Source organism: Pinus tabuliformis, chromosome 2_2, assembly GCF_031772625.1.
Source record: "Pinus tabuliformis cultivar Carrire ecotype Pingquan chromosome 2_2, CPIR1, whole genome shotgun sequence".
Taxonomy (NCBI): Eukaryota; Viridiplantae; Streptophyta; class Pinopsida; order Pinales; family Pinaceae; genus Pinus; species Pinus tabuliformis.
In genome coordinates, this window is record NC_142300.1 from 245404904 (window position 1) to 245418815 (window position 13912).

General features: G+C 35.6%; 1 pseudogene; it reads left to right on the forward strand.

The window, feature by feature from the left end:
* Window positions 1–1815: 1815 nt before the first annotated feature.
* Window positions 1816–6924, forward strand: LOC149192195 (heptahelical transmembrane protein ADIPOR3 pseudogene; annotated as a pseudogene).
* Window positions 6925–13912: the final 6988 nt, after the last annotated feature.

Below are 13912 nucleotides of genomic sequence, written 5' to 3' on the forward strand. Positions count from 1 at the left end.
CTAATCAGCCTCAGGTCAACAAAATTTAATGCAGCATGAAGACAATAGGCAGAGCAGGTGAGGATAATGACTCAGCTAAATACTGGGACAGCAAGCAAAAGAAGGGAAACACGCAGATTTTGGACAGCGCAGCTCCAGCTGACTCAATGGGTCACAAAAAGTCAAAACTTTCTGACAAAATGGACAGCTAATGCACTAAATAGTTACTACAGCATTTACTCTCTCAGCTGTAATTCCTCAAGGGTTGGCATAGAATTTATGAGCCATTAACTCATCAGCTAGATATTTTGTATCTAATTTTTGTATATATACCTCCCCACACAACGTATTTGGGGTTGGTGATTTTCTCTCTGAGACACTGTTTTGTATATTTTCAGACTATCTAATACAAATGGCTGGAAAAGTTCATGATCTCTGCACTGTTTGATGTCAAAGTGATGATCTGCGTTCTGCTACAGAATTCCTGTGTTGTTTGATGGAACAATAAGTTATCCTAAACTATGTTTTGTCTTTCTATGTTTGCTTAACTCAGATATATGTTTCATTAGCTTAGCAATAGAGAAAAAGAATAGTACAAGAATTGTTTGAATACACCCTATGCTCAATCTCTGTTGTTAAAAATGTTTTCTTCAGAACTAATCGTAAACATGAATTCTTAACTGCTCATGTTTGTATTTGTTCTATCATTATGAATGTTGTTCAGGAATTCTTAAATGCTCCTAAATAATGTTCCCACTATTCCCCCTATCAGTTTAGTGAAAGATCCTTAGTTGCCTTTCACTCCCTGATTTCATCCCATCATATTACAGATTTGAAAAATTGTTCCATAGATGCTTCTCTGGCTCTGTAGCATAACCTTTTCCTCAAAAAGACACTTCCAGCAGTTCACCATCATCGACTCCATGCCCAATGGCCTAGATTATTCTGCAAAAACATACCTGTTCTGACTGAAATCATCATCCCAATAAATTCAAAACAAAATCCTGTGCACCATAACTAGCCTAAAATTACATCAAAACAAAGCTAAATCAGAAAGAGAGAGCCCTCTCTAGTTGTAGGTAGGCTAGGACCTGTAGCTAAAAGATTGGTTAGTGGTTACCTCGGCCGTATTCCCTTTGGAGTCAAAGGGAACAACCTGAGTGATAATATAAGTAAAGGATACACGCGTTACAAAAAACAGACAAAGAGGGTTGAATTCTGCATTTATGTAGTAATAGATGAAATTCCTTCACGAACTAGGCCCTCCCAGGGAGCTGTGAACTTAGGCGGAGAAGAAAATTCACATATTGAACCCTTGGATAAACAAGAAATAGGTTCAGATGATTAAGGTGAGGAAATGAGCACAAATCCAAGGCCCAAAACACCTTCAAGGTATGTATAGAAGGAACATCCTGAGTTTCATGTTCTTGGAGATCAAAGGCATGATTTTTATTCCAGGAGGAAACTTGTTGGCAGTTCAAGTTGTGCAAATATTGCTTTGTTGTCCCAGATTGAGCCTAAAAGTATGTCATGAAAGTGTGGACAAGTTTTGAGTGAGAGCTATGAATGAGGAACTTGACCAAATTGAAAATAATAACACTTGGGAGCTTGTTCCAAGACCTAAAGAGAAAAACATCATTGGAACCAAATGTGTTTTCAAAAATAAGATAAATGAGCAGGGTCATGTAATCAGGAACAAGGCTCGATTTGTCTGCAAAAGGGTATGCCTAGATAGAAGGGGTAGACTTCAAGGAAACCTTTGCACTAGTAGTGAGATTGGAATCTTTCATAATGTTTCTTTCCTTTTCCAGTAATAAAAATATCAAGGTATATCACATGGATGTAAATTCTACATTTCTCAATGAAGATCTGGAAGAAAAGGTTTATATTGAGCAACCAGAAGGATTCACACTCACTGAAGATAAGGAGTTCGTGTGCAAACTAAAAAAGGCTGTATACATACTCAAATAGGCTCTAAGAGCTTGGTATGCAAGACTAGATCGATACCTTTTGCAATAGTGCAACAATTTATACATAAATTATGAAGGCAATCATCTACTGATTGTCGTAGTATACGTGGATGACATAATCTTTGGAAACAACATGGAACAATAGGGACATCAATTCAAAAATAGTATGCAGATAGAGTTTGAAATGTTCACGATTGTAGAGTTGTCTTTCTTCTTGGGATTGCAAATTTCTCAGCCTCAGAATGGAATGTTTATTTCCCAATCCGAGTACATATGAGAAACTCTGAAGAAGCTTGGGCTGGAATATTGCAAGCTAGTTAGCACACCTATGGTTACAGGTTACAAACTATGCAAAGATGTTGAAACACTGCTGGTAAATCAGAGTGAATATAAATCTATCATAGGAAGCTTGTTGTATCTTACAGCTTCATAACAAGACATCATGCAAGCAGTGGGGCTTGGGGTCAAATTTCAACCTTTCCCTCACGAAATTCATGTTATCATTGTCAAAAGGATTTTTAAATATCTTAAAGGAACAATAGATTATGGATTGTGGTATCCTAAGAGCATAGAATTTAAGTTGAACACCTACACTGATGTTGATTGGGCAGACAATATTGATGATAGGAAAAGCACCTTAGGTGCAACATTATTCTTGAGAAAATGCTTAGTGTCATGGGTCAACAAGAAACAATCCTCCATATCTCTATCAACAACTGAAGCATGGTATATTTCAACTTCCATCCGTTGCTTGCAAATACTATGGCTGAAGAAGACCTTGAAGGAAATTAAGGTAGAGTTGACTGATCCTATTCCAATCATGTGTGATAATACTAGTGCCATCAGCATCTCTAAGAATCCAGTCATGCATTCAAAGACCAAGCATATCCCTATCAAGTTCCATTTTTTAAGGGAACAGGTTGTAACCAATGTTGTTAGACTTGAATATGTGGCCACTAAAGACCAACTTGCAGATATATTTAATAAGCCACTGACAAGAGAACCGTTTGAATATCTCAGGAAATAGATAGGAGTCGTGATTCCTCCTCCCAAATGACTCAATTTTGGTGTGCGTTGCAGCTACTCAGCATGAGGGATCAATTTAAGAGTAGGTTGCAGTTGTTTAGGGGGATTTATTGAAATAATCATTTTTCTTTAATGGAAAGTGGGGGGAAGATTACTACTACATTGGAGAAGCCATCAAGAAGACCATGCCTAGTTTCAGGAGGATCTTATGTTGTTGCCATCAATTCCAAAGAGGGAGATTGTTGGATAGTTGGCATTGTATGGATGATTATTGGTTGAAAGTGTGTTGGCATTGATGTCAATTGGGCTAGACTTGTTTGATATATTTGATATTTAAATCTCAGGAGGATTCCTATGGTTGCTGCAGTCTCTTGTAGAGAATCATCATAGTAGCAGGCTTACTGGAGAAGCTATAAAAATATGACTATGGTGGTTGGGGGCCTAGAATTTGGAGGAGATTATGTCTTAATATATCAGCCCAAATTCTCTTGGAATTAGGATAGTTGGTTAGTTCTCTAAAAGAGCTTTCAAATGATATGTTGAAGTCCATAAATGGCCTCCTGGATCAAAAGTTAGTGACTGCCAAAGTTAGGGTCTTGAAGTCCCCAGAAGCCCAAAATATTGAGTTACATGGCAGCATATCAAGACCTCAGGAGGCCAGAATATTAGAGGTCGAAGTCTCGGGGGTTTTGGAATGTAGACCATCAGAACCTCAGACCATAGGACCATCATAACATCGGAGGAGAGAGAATATGACACATCAGAACATCAGAGTGGGCGGATATCATAATATTGAAAGGTCGAGGCCATCATAACCTCAGAACTTCTTAACATTTGAATTTTGAGAAGTTATGATAAATGGAGCTGACGATATTGTTAAAAGAGCTGAGGGATGCAGGGAAATATTAACAAAGGTTTTCATTGAAAAACCAAGGCTTGACATAACCCTTCCTCTCTCCTATGGTAGGACACATGGTGGCATGTGATTGGCTCTAAGGAATTGTAGTGGAATATGATGTCATCATGACGTGGTTGTACAGAGGACACGTCGAAGCCAGATTTGGAAAAATTAGGTGGCCTAATGGGGCAAATCCAAGTGACATGCGTCACCATTATGGAGGTGGCATGTGAAGATGATCATGAGAGCATGATGTCATCCGACAGATTAGAATTTCAAGGAAGGAAACACTAGAACTCCTTTATAAATGTTTTTAAAAAGGTTACGATGAAAGGAACTCCAGTGGAAACTAATCTGTGCTCACGAAGACACTGATAGAACCAAGGGCATAGGGAAGACCTTATCAGCTAAAGTGATTTGAAGATGCCACGTGGAATATATTTTGGAGGCTAGAGATTTTGGAACTCCTCCATAATGGAATTAAGAGGAAGTCTCGATACGGGGAGCTCCAATGTGGTGGCACTTGATCGAGGAGACTAAAGAAACCGAGGGTGGAGAGCAGTCAACAAAGAAATATTGGCCCCTTGCAACATCTGATGGCCTTAGCACCTGAAATCTAAGTTGTTGGTCACATCTCCCATTCATATGAAAAAACTAGAAGGGCCTATGCATGAAGGGGCTCGAAATAACAGGACCACGCAATTTCGTAACATCTCTTTTAACAAAAAATTAAGATATGGGAAGCCCCGATACTACTCAACAGAGGAGAATGAAGCCTTGGTCACAACATGTGGTCCTATGGTGTGTAAAGAAAAAAGGGGCTAAAGTCATTTGGGTTGTGAGATATCGTAACTTTGTTTTAATAAAAGTTATGATGAGTGGAGCTCCGATACAACACTGAGTGTATGTGGTTGGATGAGTCGATAGCTGGATAAATGAGTGCAAGAGAGGTGGTTGCCAAATTAATGGTGACTACAGAGATCATTTGGTTAAGATATAAAGGACCATGATTTTGTAGGGAAGAGTGTTGGGCCTGCATTAAGTTGAGAAAGATACCTCTGATCTTCCTGTGCATGCCTCAGTGTATTAAATGAAGAACAAAGAAGCCATCTTGAGGTACTGTCAAGATCAAAGATCCATGAATAAGCATGGGAGCTCTGGTTGAAGTGTGCAGTATTGACTAAGAATTAATTCACAGCATGAAGTACCACACAATGAGTTAGTGAAGTGTTGAGGTTCCCATATTCAGAGTTTAATGAGGTAGAAAGATGGTAGCATCAGACGCAACAACAACATGCATGAGCTACGTAGAGGTACACTCAGGAAGTGAGGAAATAGGAAAGAAAGGTATCATTGAGTAGTGTGTAGCATATGAACAAAACCAGTGATTACCATTGTGGTGAGTGGGGGAAAGAGAGTATTGTTGCAAGTGTTGAAGAATGAGAGCAAAGCGTGTGTGAGAAGAGAAACTAGCCCAAGTTTTGAAGTAGAGAAGTGTCTTGCAAAGAGCTTGTGGGATAAAACATAGAAGTGTAGAGAATAGGTAGTTGTTGCATAAGGCTGAGAGAGACTACATAATAGTCTAGGATTGAGAGTAGAAGTTGATTCTGCAGTAGAGCAGTATGGTACTTTTCTATAATTGTATGTGCCTCTGTTTTCAGTTTGAAAATTCTATAAAAAGTATAACAGTGGCAAGAACAGGTGGTGGCCTGCATTCATAAGAGGTTGGTGCCTCTTAGCAAGTAGATTCTTTCTATCCTAAGGGGGTCAGTGCCTCCTGTGAGTGGGTTCTCACAAACAAACTGATGTAATTAAGTAAGTTCTTAATTTACATCATAACAACAAAAAAAGTGGCGTTTTCTTCCCTTTGGGTTTCCACATGAAAATACCGCTATTAATATGTTTATGGTGCTCATGTGATGGACTGTATGTACATATGAATGTTTAATCTTGTTGCAATTTGATTTATGTATGAATGCTCTCATAATTATCAGATAGTAGAGGAAAGAACTAAAAACATATTCAGTAAATTTTTTAAGAACCCCTCTATTACTTATTCACCCCCCTATTAATTCCTTATTCCAACATTTACAAAGCCAAATGTCCTCTCAAGCACACCCTTCTCATCATATTTAGCATCCATAATGAAACACTCAATGTCTGGACACATTTGGTGGGATTTGTACTTTTCCTTTGCCTCACAATATACACAACGACTAAGCTTCCCAGTGTGGCAGATATGCTTGTTCCCAACAAAGAAAATATTTACAAAATACAAAATGAGATCACGACATGACCCATGTATCTGCCAAATATGGTGGAACTATAGGTAGAATTGAGGACATCTTTGCCTAACTGGGTTGGAAATTGTATTCCGGAAAACTTATCAATATCTAATCAAACCAAGCATTGCATACTTCAAACCATAAAGGATGACATCATGAACATGGTATTTTCCCATTCATATAGACCAATAACTCGATGGCCTTTCTAAGTGCTCCTTGGAGCTGCAACATATTTCTTTTTTTCCAGTGCCACCTTCCGCTTTCTCTCATGTCACTTGAAGTGACTTTACTACATCATGTTAAGGCTTGATTATTTACAAATTGTGGCCTTGATAGTTGCATCTTTTTATCCTCCTGTCAACTATTCATTCATGTGCGCTCAATTCTTAAGAAAAATATGCTTGACTGCAATCACTTTGCATGGGATTGCAACCATTCTCCTGTCTCTGTTGCCTGCTTTTCAGAATCTAGAATTTAAAACATTTAGGCCATATTGTTTTTGGGGATGGGTGTTTAGGGTGTGGCTCCTATTGTGCATAAGATCATACTTCATAAGGGTGAAATTGAAGCACTTCACACAACTAGTTATGATATTTGCATGGGTTGTTTCTATGTTATTGGGGCATTGGTGTATGCAACCAGGATTCTTGAGAGATGAAAGCCTGGAAAGTATGATATCGATGGGCACAAATATCAGTTTTTCCATATCCTTATAATTTCAAGAGCTTACACACACTACCAAGCTCGTTTTTTGTATCTTAAATGATGTGATTTGAAGGGAAAATCCATATCAGTTTATTTGTGTAAGTATTTTACAAGTATGTGCTAACCTGAAATTATAGGGATAATCAAAGGTCTGAGGTTAATGTGAATTTTAGTCCACTCCGTAGTGAACAATTGAACGATTCATTACTGATTTTTAAAGCCACTACATATTTTATTTTTATTGTTGCTTACATTGAATTGCAAATTCCTTTTTGCTTATTTTGTTGTAAGTTCAAAACCTAGTAGATAATTTGTAAGTTCTACATCAACTGGCAATAATCCTGAGAATTTTTGGACAAATGGATGTGATATGGGACATTATTAAAACATTGGTAGGGGTGCTAATAAAGGAAATACTGGAAAGAAGCAGTTACATGTAGGTGGAATTTAACGAACTTGTCAACCTTTATGTAGAGGTTCAATAGAGTAGGTAGCAAATATTTTGAGACAAATGAAATGGGAACCTACAACTAAAATGGATCTTGCTAATAATCTGAATCTATAGTTGGATGGTTATCAAGTGAATCAAATCCTTAAACTACAACAAGATCTAGGTTCAACACTTATATTTTTGTACTAGACAAAAATACAGAGTGGGTTCAAGAACAATGGACATTCTTACACCAATATGATTGCTATAATGGGGTATGCCAGATAGTTTGGTATTGTCAAAAAGTTGCTTGTTGAGATTAGGAAATATGGGTGGAGCCTCCCTTGAGTTTGGGATTGCTACATCTCTTATAAGGATATTATCACAACCAATAAGGATTGTGCATGTCACATATGAAGATGAAATGAAAAACAAATTAGTATGCTTAACAGTGATATATCTTTTTACAATTTCACCACTTGTTTTATGGGATTGGGTTCAAAATTATTTTCTTGGTGATAAAGAAACCTTACATATTCAAAAATGAATAAATAATCAAATTTAATGAGATACCTTCAATTGAAACCAAAATTGGATATATCGTTCAAGATTGAATGAAAGAAAAACCAAGCATGGACAACAGAGATGACTTAAATTCAAAAATGAATACTTTGGATAAATTAAATGATGAACATGGAAATTCTTATTGCAACTTGATAAATTTTCTTGATCTCTAGGATTGGTAGTGATATTCTATGAACCGTTTTGGGTGTTATTTTACTTTGATCATTGTGATAATCCTCAAGTTGTTGCAACTTAATATATCTTCATTGATAACTTCACTTACTGCTCCAATTTTCCATATAATGTTTTTTGCTACAAAATATCTAGGGAGTGTGGAAGAACTGTGTCAAGAATGTACACCTGAAGTTTTTTCTTAGTTACTCCATTATCAACTATAGATGTTATCTTGTGGTGAGCCTGAAAATAAAAATGCATAGAAGCAACAAATTGTGGTTCAATCAAATATATCATGCGAAATCATGTTTGTTGATACCTTCATTTATTATGGTGGCATAGAAATGATTCTTTTCTTGTTGAAGAAAGACACAAAGGTTGGTGCAAACTTCATAAGAGTTACTGGTCAATTTTGAATTCGAAAGGATTTGGAGATGCTAAAAGCTAACAAAGGTCCAAAAATGTTGTCTTCATTTGAAGTGGAAGTAACAAGATTGTAGAAATAATAGTATCCAAGAGATTGGTGACAAATTCACAAAGGATCTCAAAGGCATGACCATTTACCATGCTCATGGGAATATTACTAGGAACCAAACCAGATGGAAAATTGACACAAGAAAGATGAGAAATCAAATCCATGGTTCAAGAATACTTAGAGAAAATGCTTCTAGGAATTAACAAGCATTACAATGCTAAGATATGTTTCTTATGTTTAAAAAATTATTTCTAATGCAACATGAGAATTAGGACCAGGGGTCCTTATGCATATCGACATTAAGAGTTGTACAGGAAGGTATACTTTATGGTTCTTTACAAATATGAAGAGAAACTACATTCAATTATAGTGACAATTATAACAGTTCATTTAATGGAAATAATAGCAGTGATTGAAACTATTCAATGGGTTGGTTCCTAGAGGAGTCGAATGGAAAATTAATGGCTTGAAATAGATTTTGATTCCAGGCTTGATTAAGTTTGGTGTTGCAGAAGAGGGTTCTTGGAAATTAGAGGTTAAGTTTGAAATTTTCATCATCAAAGCCTTCATATAATATTGTTGACATTCTCAATGAAATTACTTTGTATAAAAGATCCTCGTTCAAGGCGGATAAAGATGGTTTCCCTAGAAGAATTAGTGGAAAATACAATGATACCTGTAACAATTATATTTCCCTTGTTGTTTATTAACACAACATATTAGGTTGAGTAATTCAAATTTGTAGTAAGAAAATCCAATGACCTATCTTCCATCAAGTCATAATACATTTACCTCCAATAGCAGAATTATTCATGATTTTGTATCGAGATAACCATGTATATTGTTGTAAAAATTTACCATGGTAAGTTTTAACCTATGACATAACATTGTAAAAAAAATTATGGCAGAGAATCAACAGGAATAGTAAAAGGGAAGTTGACAATTTTTAGGAGGTAGCTTCAACAACTCCAGATTCTAATGAAAAGGACCAACATCAGTAAATCAATTTTAGATCTAAAGACAGATTTTGAGGCAATACTTGACCAATTAGTCCCAAGAATAAAGGTATCTAATCAACAATTAATGGAACAACTCCAAATTTCCTTTAGTTTTCCAAAGATTATTTTTTATTTTAGTATATTGTTCAAATTTTTATTCCATAAATCTAGACACAATTATCTTGATGTAATGTTCTATATATTGTTTGATTTATAATAAGGAAGTGTTGGATTTTGATACCAAAATCCTAAGACTTATTTGTAAAGTTTCCCATTACCAAGAGTTAATATTGAAGGTTTCTAGCTTCAGTTTTATGATAGAACTTGTTCACATGTTTTTGCTTCCAGTATTACATATTTTTTTTCTGCATATGTTTGAGTTTGTATATGAAACTTAACAAGGCTAGGTTGAGCATCAACCTCAGTAACATCCTACTGCAGTGTTATTTTTTTTAATGAGTAGATCATGGTGACAATGTGCCACTGTTGATCCCTCTAAATCAATAAATTGTTGCTTCTATACAAATTCTTAAATGTACTATTGTTTGCTGTAGAGATCCTTCTACATGTTTCTATTCTTAGTTAGATAATTAGACATCTAGAATGATTTTAATTGTTTAAATTCTCCTCCATTCCTTCCATCAAAACCTCTCATGCTATTTGTTTTTGTCATAGCTAAACACTGGAACTTTGATCAGGCCTCTGCAAGAGAGGGATTTGTTTGTGAGTAGGGATTTGTGACTCGTCAACAACCACCTATAAAAAAAACCCCTAGATCTATCCATTGTGCTTCATAGGTTGTTTCCCAATGACAATGAAGAATAAAATCCTTGTAACACTTGAGGGAGCCCCCTCTGGTTTGGGGGCCAGCGTGAACCTAAATACTAGTCGAGTTGGTTTCTCGGCACAGTTTCGTAGCCAAGAAGTACCTTTGAGAAACTTTACAACATTTGGCACCATTTTCACGGAATGGAGTAATGAATATATTTTTCCCTGGAAAATAATCAAGACTAGTTATATTCTTTGTTGGTGAATAAGGAGTATGCATTTGATATTGGTTGCATTTATTTCACATGGCGACTCCACTTTGTTTATTTGGTGATTCCACTAACTCAAAATGACAAGTGCATCTCTTGTTATGATAATGGAATACAACTGCATGTTTTTGTTCGTCGTGGCAATAATCAGAAGTTTCGAATGTTTAAAGAGGATGCGCTCATCAAAATTCACTTGTAAGTATCAGTTTCCTATGGAATTTAAGTTTTATATTGTAAATATGTTTAAAATTTCCAACTGCATACAAGGTGATCTGTCAATGAATCCAATTCTCACTTTGTTGCACTGGAAGTCAAACTATACTTAACAGGAAAAATCTTTAGCTTAATTAGGTGGTGGTGTGTGGGATTGGATAACTTTAATTTTAGATTTCAGTGTGTAGTAGTTAGTTTCATTTTGAGCAGTTTTCAAATTTCAAATTTCAATTTGGGGTCAATCTAAGAATTGATTCCAATTCACAGTTGCAAAATATTGAAAAGAGAATGATTAATTGTTGTAGACTAATGAATTCATAGTACAATGGATAATACATTGTTCTTCAATTTCAGTTTGATTTCAGTTCATAGCAGGTTTCCAATTTCAAGTTGTAGCTTACAAGTAAAAATCAGAATTGAATTGAATTGTCATGACTCCATGCCCAATACTCAAGGCACATGGTCTACAAGATTTCTGCGTCCGACGGGGACAAGAATCCCCAGTTGGAGCTGATGTTGTAACATATTTTGACCCCTTGGAAATGTTGCAAAAAATTCAAATTTTGTTAGTCTACCATTAGAGATTTTATTTTTACAATTGCTTACATTGAAATGCAAATTCCTTTTTTCTTGTTTTGTGGTAAGTTAAAAACCTATTAGGAAATTTGTAATTTCTACATCAACTGGCGATAATATCGAGAATTTTTGGACAAATGAATGTGATATTGACCATTCTAAGAATATTGGGAGGGGTTTTAATAAAGGCAAGGTTGGAAACAAGAAGTTACATGTAGGAGCAATATAACGGGCTTGTCAACCTTTATGTAGAGGTTCAATAAAGTAGGCAAAAATATGCCGAGACAAATGAACTAGGGACCTGCAACTAAAATGGATCTTTCTATTAATCTGAATCTATAGTTAGATGCTTATCAAGTGAATCAAATCCTTAAACTGCAACAAGATCCTAGTTCGACACTTATCCTTTTCTACTAGATGAAAAGGAAGAGTGGGTTCAAGCAAAATGGACATTCTTACACCAATATAATTGCTATCTTAGGGTATGCCAGGTAGTTTTGGACTGCCAAAAAGTTTCCTTTTGAGATGAGGAGAGATGGGTGGAACCTTTCTTGATTTTGGGATTGCATAATCCCTGATAATGAAATTATCATAACTAATAAGGATTTTGCATGTCACATATAAAGATCAAATGGAAACTAAATTAGTATGCTTGACAATGAAAAATATTTTTACAATTTTAGCACATCTTTTCTTGGTGACAAAGTAGCCTTACATGTTCAGAAATGAACAGAATTAGATTTAATGAGATACCTGCAAGCGAAACCAAAATTGGATCTATCGTTTAAGATTGAATGGTTGAAAAACCAAGCATGGAGAGAAAAGGTGACTTAAATTCAAAAATGAATTCTTTGGATCATTCAAAGATGAACATGGAAATTCTTATTGCAACTTGATAAATTTGCTTGATCTCTAGGATTGGCAGTGAGATTCTATGAAGAGTTTTAGGTATTTTTTTTTTCATTATTTATTTATCATTGTGATAATCCTCAAGTTGTTGCAACTTAATATATATTCAGTGATAACTTCACTTTTTGCTCCAATTTTCCATATGATGTTTTTTGCTACACAATATCTAGGGAGTGTGAAGGAACTATGTCAAGAATGTACACCTGAACTCTTTGCTTAATTACTCCATTATCTGCTACATATGTTATCTTGTGGTGAGCCTGAAAATTAAAAGGCAGAGAAGAAACAACTCATGGTCCAATCAAATATATCACGGGAAATAATGTTTGTTGAGACCTTCATTTATTATGGTGGCATAGAAATGCTTATTTCCTTGTTGAAGAAAGATGCGAAAGTTGGTGCAAACTTCTTAAGCATTACTGGTCAATTTTGAATTCAAAAGGATTTGGAGATGTTAAAAAGCTAGAAAAGGTCCAAAAATGTTGTCTTCATTTGAAGTGGAAGTAACAAGATTGTAGAAATAATAGTATCCAAGGGATTGGTGACAGATTCATAAAGGATCTCAAAGGCATGATAATTTACCATGTTCACGAGAAGATTACTAGTAATGAAACTAGATGGAAATTTGACACAGGAAAGATGAGAAATCAAATCCATGGTCACAAGAATATTTAGAGAAAATGCTTCTAGGAGTGAACAAGCATTACAATGCTAAGAGATGTTTCTTATGTTAAAATTTTATTTCTAATGTGACATGAGAAGTAGGACTAGGGGTCCTTATGCATATCGTTATTAAGAGTTGTACATGAAGGAATACATTATGGTGCTTTACAAATATGGATGGAAAATCTATTCAGTATAGTGACAACTAGAACGCTCATTTAATGGAAATAACATCAATGATTGAAGCTACTCAATGGGTTGGTTCCTAGACGATTCAAATGGAAAATAGATGGATTGAAATAGATTTTGATGCTAGGCTTGATTAAGTTTGGTGTTGCAGAAGAGAGTTCTTGGAAATTAGAGGTTAAGTTTGAAATTGTCATGACCAAATTCTTCATATAATGTTGTTGACATTCTCAAGGAAATTAATTCATATAACGGATCCTCATTCAAGGTGGATAAAGATGGTTTCCCTAGAAGAACTGGTGGAAAAGGCAACAATACCTGTAATTGTTATCTTTCCCTTGTTTTCTATTAACACAATAGATTAGTTTGAGTAATTCATATTTGTAGTATATTGAAAATCCAATGACCCGTCTTCCATCAAGTTGTTAGCTACCTATACCAATAGGTTTCATATTTCATGATTGGCAAAGAAAGGTCCAAATATGCTCTGCTTTGGTGAGGCAAAGATCCCATATTTCCAAGAGAAAACATGTGTACATAGCTTGATGTTGACTCAATTTTGATGGATGATCCAACAGCCTAATCTGGATCCTGCCATGTTTCAATTTTCTGTTATAGAATAGAGAAAGAAGTCTGTCCAAACTGTTTAACCTTGGCAGACAAGTAGCTAGGTAGAGAAGTAAGGCTCCCAACTGCTTAATCTGGGACCTTGGAAGCAATAAGGGTAGTTCTAGATAGAAAATCAAAAGAAAAGCCAAAGGAAAAGAAAAGGCACATAAGGGTCTACAAGTCTAAGTGCACCCTTCATGAAGAAACAAAAAATG